This window comes from Balaenoptera physalus (assembly GCF_965194825.1).
Source record: "Balaenoptera physalus genome assembly, chromosome: 10".
NCBI classification, from domain to species: domain Eukaryota; kingdom Metazoa; phylum Chordata; class Mammalia; order Artiodactyla; family Balaenopteridae; genus Balaenoptera; species Balaenoptera physalus.
In genome coordinates, this window is record NC_138889.1 from 70852462 (window position 1) to 70869020 (window position 16559).

Here is a 16559-nt window from a genome sequence, read left to right on the forward strand (position 1 = left end):
GCCCAGGAGACCCAGTAAACCCGGGTCGGGGGGGTGTGTCTGTAAAAGGTTCAGTGGTAAACAACATTGACGCCTCCACCTGGGAAGAGGTTGGGAAGTTGCCTGTGGACTAGAACGCCCCCAGTCTTCCCGCCCCAGTCCCGGCCCATGGAGTTAGCAGTCCTGATCACTTCATACTGTGTGTCCCCAGTAACGGTGGCACTTGTAACTGATGCTGCCTTTAAGTTCTCCAAAGTAAGGAAATGTTCATGGCCCTGTCATTTCACTCTTTCTCTGAATCACTGTGCCAGGTACCCAGCAGGCGTTCCAGAAACACTGTTGGTTCATTGAGCCATTGCTGGTCAGAGCCCCACTGCCACTATCACCTGGTGTTCTCAGAGCATTAAGTGAAAGTCCTGAAGGTTGTGTATTTTAAGACCTGTCCAAAGTCCATCCTTCTTCCTTCAGGCTGATGAGCCACACCCTGGCTATCTGCACTTATTTGCTCCTTATCAGAGTGATAGAATGGTCCAGGGGAAGGGCATCAGGGGTCACGTCCTTTGGCCACCCTCCTGTGCAGGAAAATCCCATCTGTACTGATGAGGACAGTCAGGCCCCTGGCCCCCTGGGGCACCCACACACCAAGCCTCCTGCTCCCCCTCTACGGATATGTTTGCCTGTTAGAAAACCCTTCTTTATTCTAATCCAAATCTGCCTCTTGGCACTGTTTCCTCACTGACCTAGTTCTGCCCTTTGTAGCAGCACAGAACAAAGGTCCGTAGGCGTGGCGTGACTCCACTTTCTGAGTTTGGAAGTTGTGCTCATGGGCTCCCTGCCTTTCTCTTCCCCACCTTCTTATCTCCCTCCCCAGGGTCCAATGTCTCCAGTGCCTTCCGCCATCCTTGTGCGACATGGCAGTCCACATTAATATTAATGATTGGCAGCATTCATTGAGTGCTTACCATGGGCCAGGCATTGTTCTAAGCTCCTTATATGACTTATCTTACTACTCACGGTCACCTATGAGGCGGGTACTGTCAATATCTGCACTTTGCCAATGAGGAACCTGAGGAGCAGAGGTCAGATGTTGTCCAGGATCACACAAGGAAGTGGCAGAGTGAAGACTGAGCCACAGAGCTATGTAATATCTCATAATCTTAGCGCTAAAAGTAAGCCTGTGGGGCATTAGATTGGGGCTGGTCCTACTTTGACTTATTTTGCAAGAAATCATTGGAAGGGAGCCTGAGTTGAACCATTTCCTATGAAACCTCCTCAGAATTTGTTTTTGTTGTTGTTTTGTTTTCTTTTTTTAAATTTTTTTGGATTTTTTTATTTATTTACTTTCTGGCCGTGCGGCGTGTGGGATCTTAGTTCCCCAACCAGGGATCGAACCCGCGCCCCCGGCACTGGAAGTACGGAGTCTTGACCACTGGACCGCCAGGGAAGTCCCCAGAGTTTGTTTTGACAGAACTGTTGTAGGTCAGAGGCCTTTGCCTTGTCACCAACAAATGGGTTCATCTGAACTCTGCCAGGCCTGCAGTGTTCATGATGCAGTGGGTTTAGATCAGGGTGACAAATGTGGGCTCTTAGTATTTTCTTTTCCTGCACATGAAGTCAGATGCAATAGGTTTCTTGTTCAAATTGCTTCGTCATGATTTTGTGGCCAGAAAGCAGAGGGAGAAAGGTGCCTAAGAATTCTAAGACTAAACCATATCTTCAAGTTCCTAATCCAACGTTCAGTCTCCCAGAACAGCCCCAGCGGTTGTGGAGTAGACGGATGCAATGCCCACCTACCCTCCAAAGCTGGGATGGCAGGTGCTGAATACACATTTTCCTGAAATGCATGCATCAGGAAGGGTTTTGGAAGGGCAGGAGAGGGAGGTGGGAAGGGGCGTGTCAGGGCCCGTCTAACCTGGGCTTGAGTGTTGGTCCTGCCCTTCACCAGCTGTGTAACTAAGTGCAAGTCACTTGCAGTCTCTTTGCTCTTCTGTAAGATAGAAATAACAGTACCTTTTCCTAGGGATGTTTTGAGGGTTAAATGAGCAGAGGCAGATGTGCCATGAAGCTGTAGTTGTTGTTTCAAACCATTCCCCACACCTGATGATACCTCAAGGTTTGGTGACCAAGCCCTCGTTCACTGCCCAGCCCTTCCTGCTTCAGTGGCGTGGGCCCCAGCCCCTCAGCTGCTGGCCGTCTTCTGAGGCATGGAGTGGGACTATGGAGGCATGGGGTCTTCTGGGGCAGGAACAGTCCCCAAGACCCAGTCTGCAGTCACGTTGGTCATCCTGCCCTGACCCTGGCAGCTCAGGCCAGGTTCCCCCAAGAGTCCAGGAAAAGGTGATTCATGACTTCATCAGGAGTCTGCTTCCTGTGTTCAGGTGCCCCTGGGCTTTCCTGGTCCAGGCATTGGCCACACTGGCTGAGCCAGAAGGGCTGAGAAACAGACTGAACAATCTTTCTCTTCGTCGGTTGCTTTTCAGATAGCGTGTATCCCGGTTACTATTTCTGAGAGATAAGCAGCAAAGTGAGGGACCTGGTTTCCAAGGTGTGGGCCCAAAACCTGGAGGGAGAGCAGCTTGAAGCAATAGAAAAAGGACTGGATAAAATCTAGTTCTGTAGTTACCTAAAACGGGGCCCTGAGCCGTGTCCTAGCTTCCCTGAAACATAGTGTCTCTGTCTGAAAACTGGGGACGCTAATAGAACTAACCCCAAGGTTGGTAGGAGGATTAGATGAGATCCTGGATGGACATAACAAAAGGCACCTGGCACAATGTCTAGCACTTAATAAACATAAATATTATAATAATTCCCTTCCTCCTCTACTGTATACTCTGCTGTTGATTTCCTATATGGCTTTGAGTAAATATCTTAAGCCCTCCTTGACCCTTCTCTTTGTAGAAAATGCAGGTGAACCGTACTACTGGTTCTGAATGGGTACGTAGCGCCCCCTGTAGGACATCTCAGGAATGTGTGGGGTGGTTGGGCTGTCACAACATGGGGCACAGGGCTTTCACTGGGGGGCAGCAGGGATGCTGCATGTAACATGTGGAGAATAAAGGATTGTCCAACATCCTACCCAACTTCCTAAAGTTCAGTGGGCATTCATGTAAGTGAGACCCTGTTTATAATGATCTGGGCCTAGAGTCTGACTCCATTTTACATATAAACGTAAATAATTTTTGCATGTTTTTAATATATACTGAATTTTCCAGGAACACAACCACCAAGTATATGAGGTTTACCTATTTGTTATAAATAGCTACAAGCATCTCATTATATCTTTCACTATGTCTCTAGAGTAGCTGTGCCCAATCTTTGTGTATTGATGGACATATTATTTTATTTTAACTAACTTTATTTTTTTTCTTCTTTGTGTTACAGTCACGTTGTTTTTGAAATTATAAGTGTTGGTAAGGTTTTATTATTTACAAATTTTATTTCAAGAGAATGAAAAGAATGTTAAAAATATTTGTATTGAGTCTTTGAAAGTACGAGAGAGAGAGGGAGAGGGAGAGAGAATGTGTGTGTGTATTTTAGCCTATAAATCAGCTGGAGAAATCTTAGGATAGCCTTGAAATAAAAAGAAGTGGTTTCACTTATCTTGGAAATGTCCTTTTACATAAGGATATATAATAGAAGTCAGAACTTAACTGCATCCATTGTCAGAGAAATAAGATGTTTGGATGTTTCCCCTGGCCGTTTTAGAAAATATATAATCTTAAAGAGTCTAAAACGTAGTTTTTATTATCTTTTCTCATCTTTGCCATCTCTGTTTTTTTCATCCCTCCCGTCTGTATGTATGTATGTATGTATTTATTTATTTTAACATCCATGTGTAGATCTTTACCGAAAGGAAAACCAGTCAGGCTCCTTGCTTTTTACCAAGTTTGTTTTTGTTGTTTTGTGGCCTCTGCCTGCACAAATGGATTGTGTGAATTTTGTGAATTACCTATTCATAATCTTTATTTTTCCACTAGGGTGATTGCCTTTTTATTGATTTAAAGCAGGTTTTATTTTTGTTTTGTTCCACTTAATTCAGAAAGGATAATAACTCCTTTACTTGTCACATGTCACAGAGCTTTGGAGTCTGACAGACCTGAGTTTGAATCCTGGCTTTCCCACTCGTGCACTGAGGACTTACAGGCAGTTTACTTGACCTCTCTGAGACTTAGTTACTTCTACTTGAGAACTAAATGAAAAAAACACTGCGTGGCACAGAATAAAAGCCCAGTGTGTGGTTTCTGCCGCTACAGTTTTTGTGTTGTTATTTTTGTTGTGATTCCTGCACTGCATATTTTCTCAGAAAAAGTATCTTGAGCTCTGCAACTCATGTTGGTTCAGATTCTTAGACATGTAACACCCACTTGCTGTAACCAAAGCTCAGAAAAATGAAACTGAAATCACTGAAGTTTTGTTTATTCCTTGTGTAGGAAGGAGACCAATGAAAGAAAACAAGCTGGTTCCGTTTTAGGTAAAAGAGGAGCTTGCAGGGTTACTCCTGGGGCCAGGCAGCACTCAGGCGAGCACCTTGGATCTAGGGCCCTGGCAGGAGGCCTGGAGACTCACCGCACAATTAAATCGGCTCCCTCAAACCGTGCTTGCCAGGCCAGGCAAGCGGACGAGTGCATTTCAGAAAGGTTCCCAGTCATTCCGAGTTGAAACAGGAAGGATCATCTAGTTAACTGTTTAACCAGTTTATTTAGCACACCTGCTGTGCCCCCAGCACTCTGGTCGATTCACGGCCTTGTCACCCGTTTGGGCATCCTTGCACTGTAGGCGGGAGGCGGATGGGCGTAGAGCCGGCCCTACCCTCTTCCTCCTACTTGGGATGGAGCTTTTGCTTTTCTTTGCTGAGTCTCTGAAGCAACAAAGTATGTACGGAGTCCTGGCTCTGGAGTTAGGCACATTGGGGTTCTGTCCCTGATTCCTCCATTCCGGCTGTGTGATTTTGGACAAGTTGCTACACCTCTCTGAGCCTCAGTGCCATCTTTTACGTGATGGTGATTTTTTACCATCCCCAAAAGGTCATTCTGAGGACCAAATGAGTTGAGTAAGGGCTAGCACTGTCCTCAGCACGTGGGATACTCAGCCAACAGGAGGTGGGCGCTGCTTCAGGAAGGCGGGAGGTGGGTACGTGGGCTGCAGTGTAGTCGGTGATGCAGACCCCCCACTCAGCACGATCCAGACCAACGGCTCCTGCCCTGCTGGGTGGATGAAAAGAGGCACCTCTTCCTCCAGCTGTCACACGGGGCACGCTGCCTGGCAAGGGGAGCTCGGGTGGGATCTTCACCCCCACTGGCCCCCTGGCCTGGGGGCCTTTGTGTAGTTTACAGACTGGCTACACCCCTCACAGCAGAAAGACATGAAATCCCACCGGCTGTTCCCTCACAATATATCAGTAATCGACAGCTTCTTATCACCCCACCATGGCCACCCAGCCCCAGCTCCCCTTACACCTCACGTCCGTCCAGCAGCACAGCCTGCCTGCAAATATATCTAGAATTCTTTTAGCCACTCCTCAGACCAGGCCTGAAGCATATCATCTTTTCCCCAGACTACTGTAGTTGTCTCCTTACTGGCCTTCACTGGTGGTGCTCTCTTTACCCCCCACCCCCAATATACACTCATGCACACACGTGCACATGCACACAGAGCGCCACCACACACACGCGCACATGCACACAGAGCGCCACCGCACACATGCGCACATGCACACAGAGCCCCACCGCACACATGCGCACATGCACACAGAGCCCCACCGCACACATGCGCACATGCACACAGAGCCCCACCGCACACACATACACAGACCCCCGACAGGACCCACCCTCCTCACGGTTTCTTCTCAACACTGCAGCCAGACTTAAATCCCACGTGGGATCATGTCATCGCCGTTTCACTCAGGGTCAAAGCCAAGATCCTTACAGAGGTCTGCCCGGCACCCCGTCGCCTCCACCACAGCCCCTTGCCCTGGCTATTCTCGCCTGCAGCACTCCTTTCCCCACCCCCATCTCCCCACAGTTCGACCTTCCTCCCCAGTGTGCCTCCTGCCCCATCTCCGACTTTCTCCCCGGCACTTCCCACCTCCCAGAATCATTCAACCTTTATCCCTTTGCTTGCCTTGGTCACCGGAACGTATGCCAGACGAGGAGAAGGCTCCTTGTCCCCTGCCCCAGCCCTGCCGCGGAGAACAGTGCCTGGCACTTGGGGGCTCTCAGTAAATGTCTGTTGAAAGATTAATGAATCATCGTGGGACAGCACACTCCTAGTGTCTTCATTATGACAAAATCGTCCCGAATTGAAATTTGACTGCCACAGGCAATTTGTGGCGGAAGTTTACTCAAATTACCAATTCTTTCACTGTAGAAATTACGTGGCATATATGGATGCTTAGTAAGTTCTGTTGGATGCATTGCTTTTGGCCTTTGGGGCCGTGGTAGCCCTCTGAGGCCTCCTTACCCGTCAGCCAAATCCTGTGGTGGGTGGGAGCGTGCCCCTGACCCTTCTTAGCCAGGTGTTTCCCCCCAGAGTCCCCCGTGCAGCCGAGCCCTGGGCGACGCTGTCAGCCACTGGCTTCCGCTTCTCCTGCGGTCTCCATCTCTGTAGGGAAATCGTCGTCCTTTGCTTTCGCCATCTCGTCTTCCTGGGTCACTCTAACGTTTTGTTATTATTATCATCTGTTGATCTAACTTTCTCATTATCCTCTTCCCAGCTTTCCGTAGGAGTTATTTCTCTAATTTTAGTTTCATTGACTGTCAAACGAAGAGGTTGGACTTCTTAAAGTAGCACCTCCCTCTCAAATCTGAGGAGCCCTCAGTGCTTCCAGCTGTGAGACGCGGGCCTCTGGCATGCTCTCTAGCCCCTCCCAGGTCCCTCTCCGGACCTTTCCCCCGTCACTCGTCGGCTGCCTCCCGCTCCCAGAGCTCACTCTCCACTTGCCAGGCACTCCCTGCCGCCCCAGGTGCTCCGGCTCCCACCGCTTTTGAGCCCCTTCACCCCAGACTTGTGGTCTGAGTTTGCTTCTTGTGACCTCCGTGCTTACCTCCCCCAGCCTTCTTCTCCTTGTCTCACCTCACAGCTCATCCATTTCAGTAACCGCAGTGAACCCGACGGGCATCCCAAGTGCTTTTCATGTACTGACCTCATTCAGTCTTGAGGAGGAATCCTCCTCCTGTTACAGGCAGGAGACTGCGGCTCCCAGGGGTCACGGAACTGGCCCAGGACACAGCTAGTAAGTGGCAGAGCTGAACCCAGGCTGTCTGGCTCCAGAGGACTGACCACCGCCCTGTCCTACCTCTCTTCACACCCACATCATCCCCTCACCCTTTCGGCCATGCCCCGCCTGCCAGGACAGAACCCTGGCTCTCCCTCTGCTCCTGCCGGGGGAGGTGCGGGCAGGTCACAGGCCTGGATAAGCCCCCGGTGCACGGCCTTGCTCACCCTTGCTCTGCACCGCTTCCCGGCCTGTCCTCAGGTCCCTCCCCACTTTGCAGTCGGCCTTGCTCCCTGCCACGGCAGAAAGGCGAAGGCTGTTCCATCTCTTTTCACCACTGCTCGATGTTCTTCCAATTTTCTGTCCTTCTCTCTCCCTTCCCCACATTCTCGAAGGAGGCACATCCCTTTTCCTCTCCGAGTCTCAACCCCGCTCGGGTCCACCCCCTGCTGCCTGTCCCAGCCGGCCTCCATCCACAGCCCTACCCCGAAACTCATAGCACCTTTCGGGCTGCCCCATCTTTGACTCTGCTGCCCCTCACACCAGCATCCTTCTGTTTACCGCCAGTAACAGCAGTGCATCCTTCTGTTTCCTTTAGAACAAGATGCAGATGTTTTCTAGGACTTTCTTCAACTTCAGGCAGCAGGTGTTTTGGTGGAAAGAGCGTTCTCCCCCTGAGTCTTTAGGGCCAAGTTCTATTCTCTTATCCTGTAGCTTTAAAAAAAGAAGGGGGGAAAAAAAGAAGAAAAGAAAAGAAAAAAAAACCCCAGCAACCTGGAGGCAGGCTGATGTGTCTCTGGTTAATGAGTGTGACTCATTGATCCCTCCTGATGATCATCCCTGTACCCTCATCAAAGGCAGGGATGTGTCAAGGCTGAGGGTCAGGAGGAGAGCTTGGCCCTCGGGAGGTGGCCTCCCAGAGCAGCCAGGATGTGACAGGTACAGAGCACACCCTGCCTCCCCGGCACTGGAGTGCCGAGGAGAACAAGGCCTGCATCCTCCGGGGAGGCAGCACATGTGAACCCCCCTGGCAGCTTCAGATTCCACTGTGGTCCTCCAGGCAATGCAGAGAAACCCTGGGTCTAGGCTGGCGGGTGGGCTGAATGCATGTGGGTGCTGAGAGGCAGAGGGCAGCACGGAGCAGAGGGCAGGCACTGGGCAGAGGAAGCGGCCAGGGACCACTCATGGGGCAAAGTGGGACAGGGTCCTCAGACCCTCGGCTTTTCTCAGAGGAGCCAAGAGGCTGACAAAGCCGTGCCGACCACCTTCTGGCAAGGAAATAGGCAGGGAAGGAGGGAAAGCAGGATCACTGCATCCTGCATGATTCTGCAGAGCAAGGTTCCCCTTAATGTGCCCCATCCAACCTTTGTCCACTAGATGTTAGGTGAAGAAAAATGTGTGGACCAGCATTTGTGGGGAGGTGGAGACCCCGCTGCTCCCAGACCTTCGCCCTCTGCAGGGCTCTGTTTAAGGTTCCGAGAAGCCCTGCAGAGGAGAAACCCAGCATTTAACCCAGAATTCCCCACGCTTCTTTGGCCATTGATTTTTCCCCCCACGTAACATCATTGAAGTTTCATGGGGTTGGTATTCAGTGAGAGATCTTTGGGAAGTGCTGGTGTGAAGAATTTCATACCAGCATACTCTGGAATGTGCCCATTTTTTATTTTGCATGGAGGCCATGCCACATCGTGGAAAGGCTATGGGCTTTAGATAGGACCGACCTGGGTTTAAATCTGCCTTCCTATAAAATCCCTGGCCTTGGTCAAGTTACCTAACCTCTCTGAAACTTAGTTTCCTCATTTTTAAAATGGGAGAGATGACATCAGCCATCTAATAGAGCTTTTGTGATGGTTAAATGACAAAATAATAATAGTTAACACATATAGAGGGTTTATTATGTGCCAGATACCACTTTAAGCACTTTCTGCGTCTCCTTTCTCCACCACAGCTCTGAGGTAGGTAATGTTATCATCTGTATCTCCCAGGTCAGGAGACCCTGACACGCAAAGTTAAGGGTCGTGTATATGTTGGAACTGAGATTTGCAACCCAGACACTAATGCCTGGTAGAGTCAGGATTTGAAACCTGACCATCACTTCTCAGCAGAGAGTGTGCTCCTAACCACTGTGTCCTAAAGGGCCCGGTGCATTAAAAGCAATAAGGAATATCAGTTCCCTTTTCAGGTGATTCATGGATATTTAAAGGGGGATCGGACATTCCTGAGACTCCAAGTCATTCTGCTGTCTTTTTTATCAAACCTGTTAAAGGAATAATCTGGACCTGCTTGTCCACTCATTGTTTTCTGCACATAAAATAAAAATTCTCCTTCAGCCCGTGTCCAGAAAGTTATGACCCTGCTTTATGACCTCTGTGCTTTGCCTCCGTATCATGATCCGCCTCAATTTGGGCAGCTGCTCAGCCGTCGGCTGGAATTGGGCCACTACCCACACAGGTGCCATCAGTGGTCCGTGCATCCCCATCCAGGACCAAGAGTCCTCCCGGAAAGCACAGTGGGGCTGTAGCTTGTTCCTCAGGCTGTTCTCCTTCCTGTACTTCAGTGACAGACTTGGCAAAGGTCTAAGAAGGTGTCCCTTTTATCACTCATTCAACAAACATTTACTGAGCTCCTTTGCTGGGCTAGGTGCATGCTCTGTATTGTGCCTCTTAAGTAGATCTCAGAATCTTCCTAACAGCCCTCAGTAGCCCTCCAAGACTGGAATGCTGTAGACTCTCCTCCATCAGTGGTGTTGGGCCCTTTTCCACATAGACCAGCCTTGTTTTTTTTTTTTTTTTAAACTTATTTATTTTTGGCTGTGTTGGGTCTTCATTGTTGTGCACAGGCTTTCTCTAGTTGCGGCGAACGGGGGCTACCCCTCGCTGCGGTATGCGGGCTTCTCATTGCAGTGGCCTCTCTTGTTGTGGAGCACAGGCTCTAGGCGCACGGGCTTCAGTAGTTGCAGTGCATGGGTTCTAGAGCGCAAGCTCAGTAGTCGTGGCGCATGGGCTTAGTGCTCTGCCGCATGTGGGATCTTCCCGGACCAGGAGTTGAACCCGTGTTCCCTGCATTGGCAGACAGATTCCCAACCACTGTGCTACCAGGGAAGTCCGACCAGCCTTGTTTTGATTCACAAACTACTCCAGGGTTCCCAACCCCTGCCTCTTGTGAGACCCTCTCAGTAGGCTCTCTAAGCCCCATTGTTCCAAATGCAAGCTCCTTGATTTTTGTTTGATATCAGGATTCCCAAGCATCTAGAACTTCCAGCAGGACTGGGTACACAAGTGCCACAAACGGGGTTCTCCGCAGGCCCCTGACAGCCGCTGCACACGAGCTCTCCTCTGCTCACAATATCATTCTAACCGTCCAGTCCACCAGGCAAACCTGGTTCAAGTCTCCCCTCCTCCTTGGTCCCTTCTCCTTCCATTACCCCACACACACCGGCAAGTAAGCTGATCATTTTCTCCTCTGTTCTGCTCCTGTACCTCACATATGCCCCACAGCTGGGGGAAAAAAGGCATTTCTTCCTCAAGATACTTGACTGCCACCTGCTGGAAATTTGTAGTAATGGCTCCACAAATCTCTGCCACTTAACAGAGGCGCAGGTACGCTGGCATTGGGCAGTGCACTGCTTGCACAACTGCAGGCACGGCCCTGCCTATTGCAGTGATCAGGATTGAGGGGATCTTAAACATACCCCCCTGTGTCCCCAGTGCCCTGGCTTCCAATAGGCCTAAAGAAATGCTTGCTGATTGATCGTGGTGCAAACCCGTTACCTTAGGGTCGAGGCACCTGGTCTCACGGGTGAATGTTCTCTAAATCCGTCTGTTGCAAAGCGAGGCAGCCAAACTCCCCACAAGCTTTCAGAGTAACCAGAGGATCAGGGGGACTTGCAGAGGGGACAGGGACCCTTCAGTCTCTCACCTCTGCTCAAAGGCCACCACCATCTGAACAGACCAGAGCAACTCCACATTCATCCCCTCATTAAACCTTGAGTTGAGAATGTGGAGAATGGAACCGGGGCCAGCTGCCCTGCTCCTCTGCATGGGGGAAGGACAGTACTTTGGAGCAGATGCTGTGTCCAGGGCCAGCGCCTTGAAGGTGGTGGGGATGCAGAGGTGGCCACACAGGGGTCCTTGCGGGCAGCTGTGGGTTTTGTGGTGAAGTAGATCGGTGAGCATGTAGCTACTAGACACGGGTAAGCAAGGGTGCTGATTCACTATCGTCCATATTTTCCTAAGCTGTGCCTTTTTATTAAACATCATCAAAAGCCATTACCCCAGTGACGTCCTGGGGCTTCACAAAGTGGTCTCAGTAGAGCTCCATCCAGCTGTTACACCTGCAGGCGGGGGCAGGAGGGGAAACATGCTTTTACCAGGGTCCCATTTTATAAAGAGAGAAGCCCTCTGTCCTTTCACAAAGCTTGTTTCCCCAGAGCCAGAGCCATTCGGCACAGCGTTGCTCAGGTCACATAGAAAGAGTCTCCCGGGGACTTCCCTGGCGGTCCAGTGATTAGGACTTGGTGCTTTCACTGCCGGGGCCTAGGTTCAATCCCTGGTCGGGGAACTAAGATCCCGCAAGCTGCATGGAGTGGCCAAAAAAAAAAAAAACAAGTCTCTTGGACAGATACCTCTCCCTGCTAACCCTAATAAAGTAAGAGGGCTGAGCATTTCCCTCTATGCCCTGGCTTCCAGGAAGCCCAGAGACAACTTCTTACTTCAGTTTCTGTAGCTTTCCTGAACCAGGATTGCTTCTCCTCACATTTCGCTGATTCCTTCCCCAGGAGTGCTTGTTTTGGGGGCATTTGTATTTTCCTCTGTAGGGGTGGCTTTGGGGGCAGGATGGGCAGTGGTGTGGCAGAAGAAAGAAGAACCACCAGTGAGCCAGACACAGGTGGGTTTCAGTCCCCACTTGCTAAACAAGATGCCTTTGCCTCTTCAATGCTTAGTTCCTTACCTGGAAATTTGGGATAATGACCATAATTAACGGATAGGTTACTGTGAAGATTAAACTCCACCAGTGTGACCGCCACTGTTCCCGCTCCCTCCTCCCAGGCCAGGCTTGGTCTGTGGCTCCAGGATCAGAGTCTATTTCCTTCTTTCTGCCTGTGTCAGTCGGCTTACGATGAGTGATACAGCGGGGAGAACTAGGGGACCAAGGGGTTTCCGGGGATGCAGGACTTCCAGTGCTAAATCGGGAAGGTCAGAGGCAAACAGAAGAGCCAGTCACCCTGGTATTAAACAACCTCAACATCTCAGGGGCTTACAGTGGCCAAGGTTTGCTTCTTGTTCATGCTGCATCCATACAGGGTCTTGGCTAAAGGAGGAGCCTCTATCCAGGAATCGCTGGTCTCAGCGCAAACAAGGGGGCACACGGTAAAGGTCGGTTTGAAGGTTGCCACTGTCCCTTCCGCTCACATTCATCCATCAGGGCGAGTCACTTGGCCAGGCCTGACATGAGGCAGCCTGTCGACTTCCCACACAGAGGAGCAGCTAATGGTGGGAACCTTGGTACAATCCACACGCTCCCCTTTCTCTACTTGTCATTCTGGGGTGCTGGGGCAGGGAGGAGGGAAAGCCCAGAGATGCCTGGTCCACAGCTGGAGGGCACCCTGTGGCCATCTTCCTGTGGATGGTGTGTGTGGGTTTCTTTAGGGGCGCTTCAGCCTCGCCCCACTCTGCTCCGCGTACCAGCTGTCTCCTTGTGGCACCTAATAGTGGCTGACACGCTCACCTCTTCCAGCACCCTTGCTCCTTTGTGTGGAGCCCCAGAGAATCTTCTCCCTATGCTCCAAGGAGCACAAGGGCACTGAGGTGGGACAGAGGGTGCCCCCAAGCTCTTGCCAGGTACACGTCCCAGGTCCCTTCATGCCTGGCTTTCTCTGGCCACCCCGAGAGCCTCCCTCCCACCTTCGGAAATCTCTAGGTCAGAAGTGAGCACACGTGTGACCCCTGACTCCAGGACTGTGGCCAGGCTCTCCCAAGAGCGTCCTCGCTGTGTGTCACTTGGCTGGCAGCACCAGGGCCAGCCCTGAGCCCCCAGTCAGCAAGGGCCCCTCTCCCAGGTAACTTTGGCCTCTTGGAGCCCCCTCTCTTGGCTCAAATCTCTTCTGGAAGTAGCACAGAAGACGTTTTTTGTCCCTTTTCTTTCATTGTTCCATTTATTGTCTTACATCTAAGAACACTTTCCTGGAGAGAAAACAGTTTTCCAAAAACTAATTGTCACAGCTGATTCAGCTTCCTTACCTTGTCCAAGCATATGAGAAACATGGTTTTTGTTTTGCAAATTACAGTGCCAAAAATCTATGTTAGCATTTATTATTTCTATAAAGTAAACATGAGTGCTGGAAAAAATGATCAAAATAAATTTCGTATGGAGTTTGGTGCTGAGAACCTTTATCTAAACTTCAGGGAACTGGGGGAAAGAAAATGCAAGGCATGGCGCTGGGAGATGCGGAGCCTTGAGATCCGGGCGCAGCTGGCGGGGCGGGGCGGGGCGGGGCGGGGCCGGGCGGGGTCTAGGCAGAGAGGCCGCAGCGGGCGAGGGGAAGGGGCGGAGCAGCAGGGGAGAGCTGGAAGCTTCTCTGAGGGTACACCTGAGGGCACTTGAAAGGCACGCAGGAGTTCACCCCGTGACCGAGTGGGTAAAGGGAGCCACGCCTGTAAAACAAAGTGGGCACAGCTGAGGCCTCGTGCTCTCGGCTGCGTGCTCTTGGGAACTTAAGTATTTAAGCAGCCTGGCGCCTTGGGTAGCAGATGAGCTGTCGGGCTGGAGAGCGAGCAGGTCTGTTGCGGAGGCCTGGTGTATCCTGCTGGGGGGTTTGGGGTTTTATCTGGAAGACTTGGGGAGAGCAGTGAAGCCCCTGAAGTGTTTTAAGCAACGGGGTGGCCTACCTCTGACCACAGTGAGGAGGGGGCGAGACTGGAGAGGGGAGCAGCCTGGATGGAGGCGATGGATAGAGGTTGGATGAAGTGGCTGGACCCACCCATCCAAGGGCCAAGTGTGGGCTCTGGGGTGTTAGAAGGAGAAGGGAGGTCGCCCGGGGTGGATCCTGAGTTGCGAATTTGGGGGCTGGCAGGATAGTGTGGGACCTGGACAGGGAATCAGATTTAGATGGGGTCGTGTGTGGTGAGCCTCCCCCAGGCAGCCCTGCCCTGGGGACTTTGCATCCCTGCCGCTTATCCCTTGAGGTTTAGGGACTGGGAGTCCAGAATTCCTGGTCACATCGTTTGCACTTGCCCAGACAGGGTTACCTGTGTCAGACAGTGAGGGCTTCTGAACCAGACTGCAAGGAAGAATAAATCGGGAGGACACAGTCCGTTCTATCCCTGGATATTCATCGGAAGACCTTTATAATGATCAAGACAAAAGCAGGTCGTTGAAGATGCAAGAATCAGCCAGCGGAATGTGAAGCGCCAGAATTTGTGCTTCAGGAAGGTCAGGAAGGCCCCGTTTAAAATCTGTCTTTCCATCTCAAGATGGAGCCAGGTAGGGAGTAGTGGGGCAGGTGCAGCCCATTTCTTCCTTCAGAGCCTGTTCCTTCTGCAGGGGTCGCAGGGCCAGAGAGGAGACCCCCATATCCTGCCAGCAGGAGGTGGGCAGGGCAGCAAACTCTCCCCCCGTTTTAATTTAACATGAGCAGCTTTTCAGAACTGATTTCTCTACCACATGTACTTGAGTTCAGGGAATTTTCTTTCAGCGTCTTAGCTCGCTCCCAGCGGTTTCGGGTATTGGCCCTGCTGGCATTTTGTCTTAGCTTAATGTTTCCTGAAGACTTGTCTTCTGTGGTTCCTCGTTGTGTGCATTTAGGTAACTCACCTGGCTGGAGAGAGAGTTGAGTGGTGTCGTTATTGGCAGGTGTAGCTCCCGGAGCCCCACTGCTCTCCTGCTATGTGACCTCAGCTGGTTTCTTCACCTCTCTCTGCCTTGATCTTCTTCTCGGTAAAATGTGGAAACAACAGTATTTACCTCTGAGTTATTTTCAGGTCTGAGTGAGTTAATCTACATGGTGCAGTAAGAACAGCGCCTGACGCCAAGTACACGCTCAGTCACTGTTCACTGTTATTATTGCTTGACCCAGTAGGAGAAATGAAAAATATAATTATCTTCTTCCTCTTAAGGCCGTGTCCAAGAATTTACGTTTAGTAATTTAAAAGGCATTGTTTTTCACAGAAATTATCTCCTGGCAGACTTCCTCATGTGTTTGCAGTTGAGTTTAACAGGCAGTTGAAGGACGGGACGGTCAGCTCAGCATTGCTCCCTGTAATCAGGAGTCATGAGCGAGTTCCCCATCTTCCTCAGCTGCTATGAGACTTTTCATTTACTCCAAAGTGACCTGTCTGGGATTTCTTCTCCTGTGGGCCCCACTGTAGGTTTCTGGAAGAAGTTGACTGCCTGAAAGGAAGCGACAAATCATGAAAATTGCTTTGAGGTGACCAACAAGTCCAGTGGCCCCTTGCTTCTCCCAAGGTGGATCTGGGGTTTAAGAACCGTAACTTCAGGTAACAATCCTATCCTACCCTCCCCTGCCTAGAGTGACTATCATTGGCAGCTCCGATGGTAGTCCTTCCCTCAGGAAGTGTGGTTTCTTCCAGGAGCCCTAGAACTTGAAATTTTCCACCTCATGCAAATGTATGGCTGTTCAAAAAGAGGAGCCGGGGGCTAGAGGGGGCACCACAGGTCTGACATGTGACCCAAAGGGTCACCGAGACCCTGAGGTCTGTGCTCACTGCTGGCCCACTTCTCTTAATGTCAGTAATAATGATAATAATGACAACAAAAGCTACAGCTGCAGCAGGGCCTTTAATGTGATTAAATGATTATAAAATACTCCTCGAAGAATACATCAGACTAGCCAGGAAATTTCTAAAAATGAAGAGTAAGAAGCAGGAAAGGAATTGTTCTACCAGATATTAAAATGTATTATAAAGCCACAATCATAAATAGTGTGGTACCAGAATGGAAGTAAGCAGATCAAAGGAACAGAAGAGAAAGTCCAGAAATAGAAAACGAATCAATAAAGAAGGCATTTCAAGTGACGGGTAACAGGACACCTGGTCTAGTAAGTGGTGCTGGGACAACTGTCTATTTGGAGAGAAATAAGAAATTCCCAACCTTAGGTCGTGTACCAAAAATAATTTCCAAGTGGATTAAAGAACTAAATTTTTTTTAAAAAAATATAAAAACATTAGCAAAGAAGAGAATGTTTTTATTATTTTGGGGTGACAAGGTTTTTAAAACATGTCACTTTTAGTATCACATACAAATACCATAAGCAAAGTTAAAAGGCAAAAGGGGGGGAAGTATTTACAACATCTGTGACGAGCAAAGATTAATATTCCTAATAACAAATTTATTCATTCAACATGCATTT

General features: G+C 50.2%; 1 protein-coding gene across 6 annotated transcripts in view; it reads left to right on the forward strand.

The window, feature by feature from the left end:
* Nucleotides 1–16559, forward strand: part of BMAL1 (basic helix-loop-helix ARNT like 1) — a 103782-nt gene that overhangs the window by 52381 nt on the left and 34842 nt on the right. For all 6 annotated transcript variants that reach the window (XM_082476005.1, XM_082476002.1, XM_082476003.1 and 3 more), the window contains one exon: nt 15559–15687. The gene's annotated coding sequence lies outside the window, so the exon portion shown is untranslated. The remainder of the gene's footprint in view (nt 1–15558; nt 15688–16559) is intronic.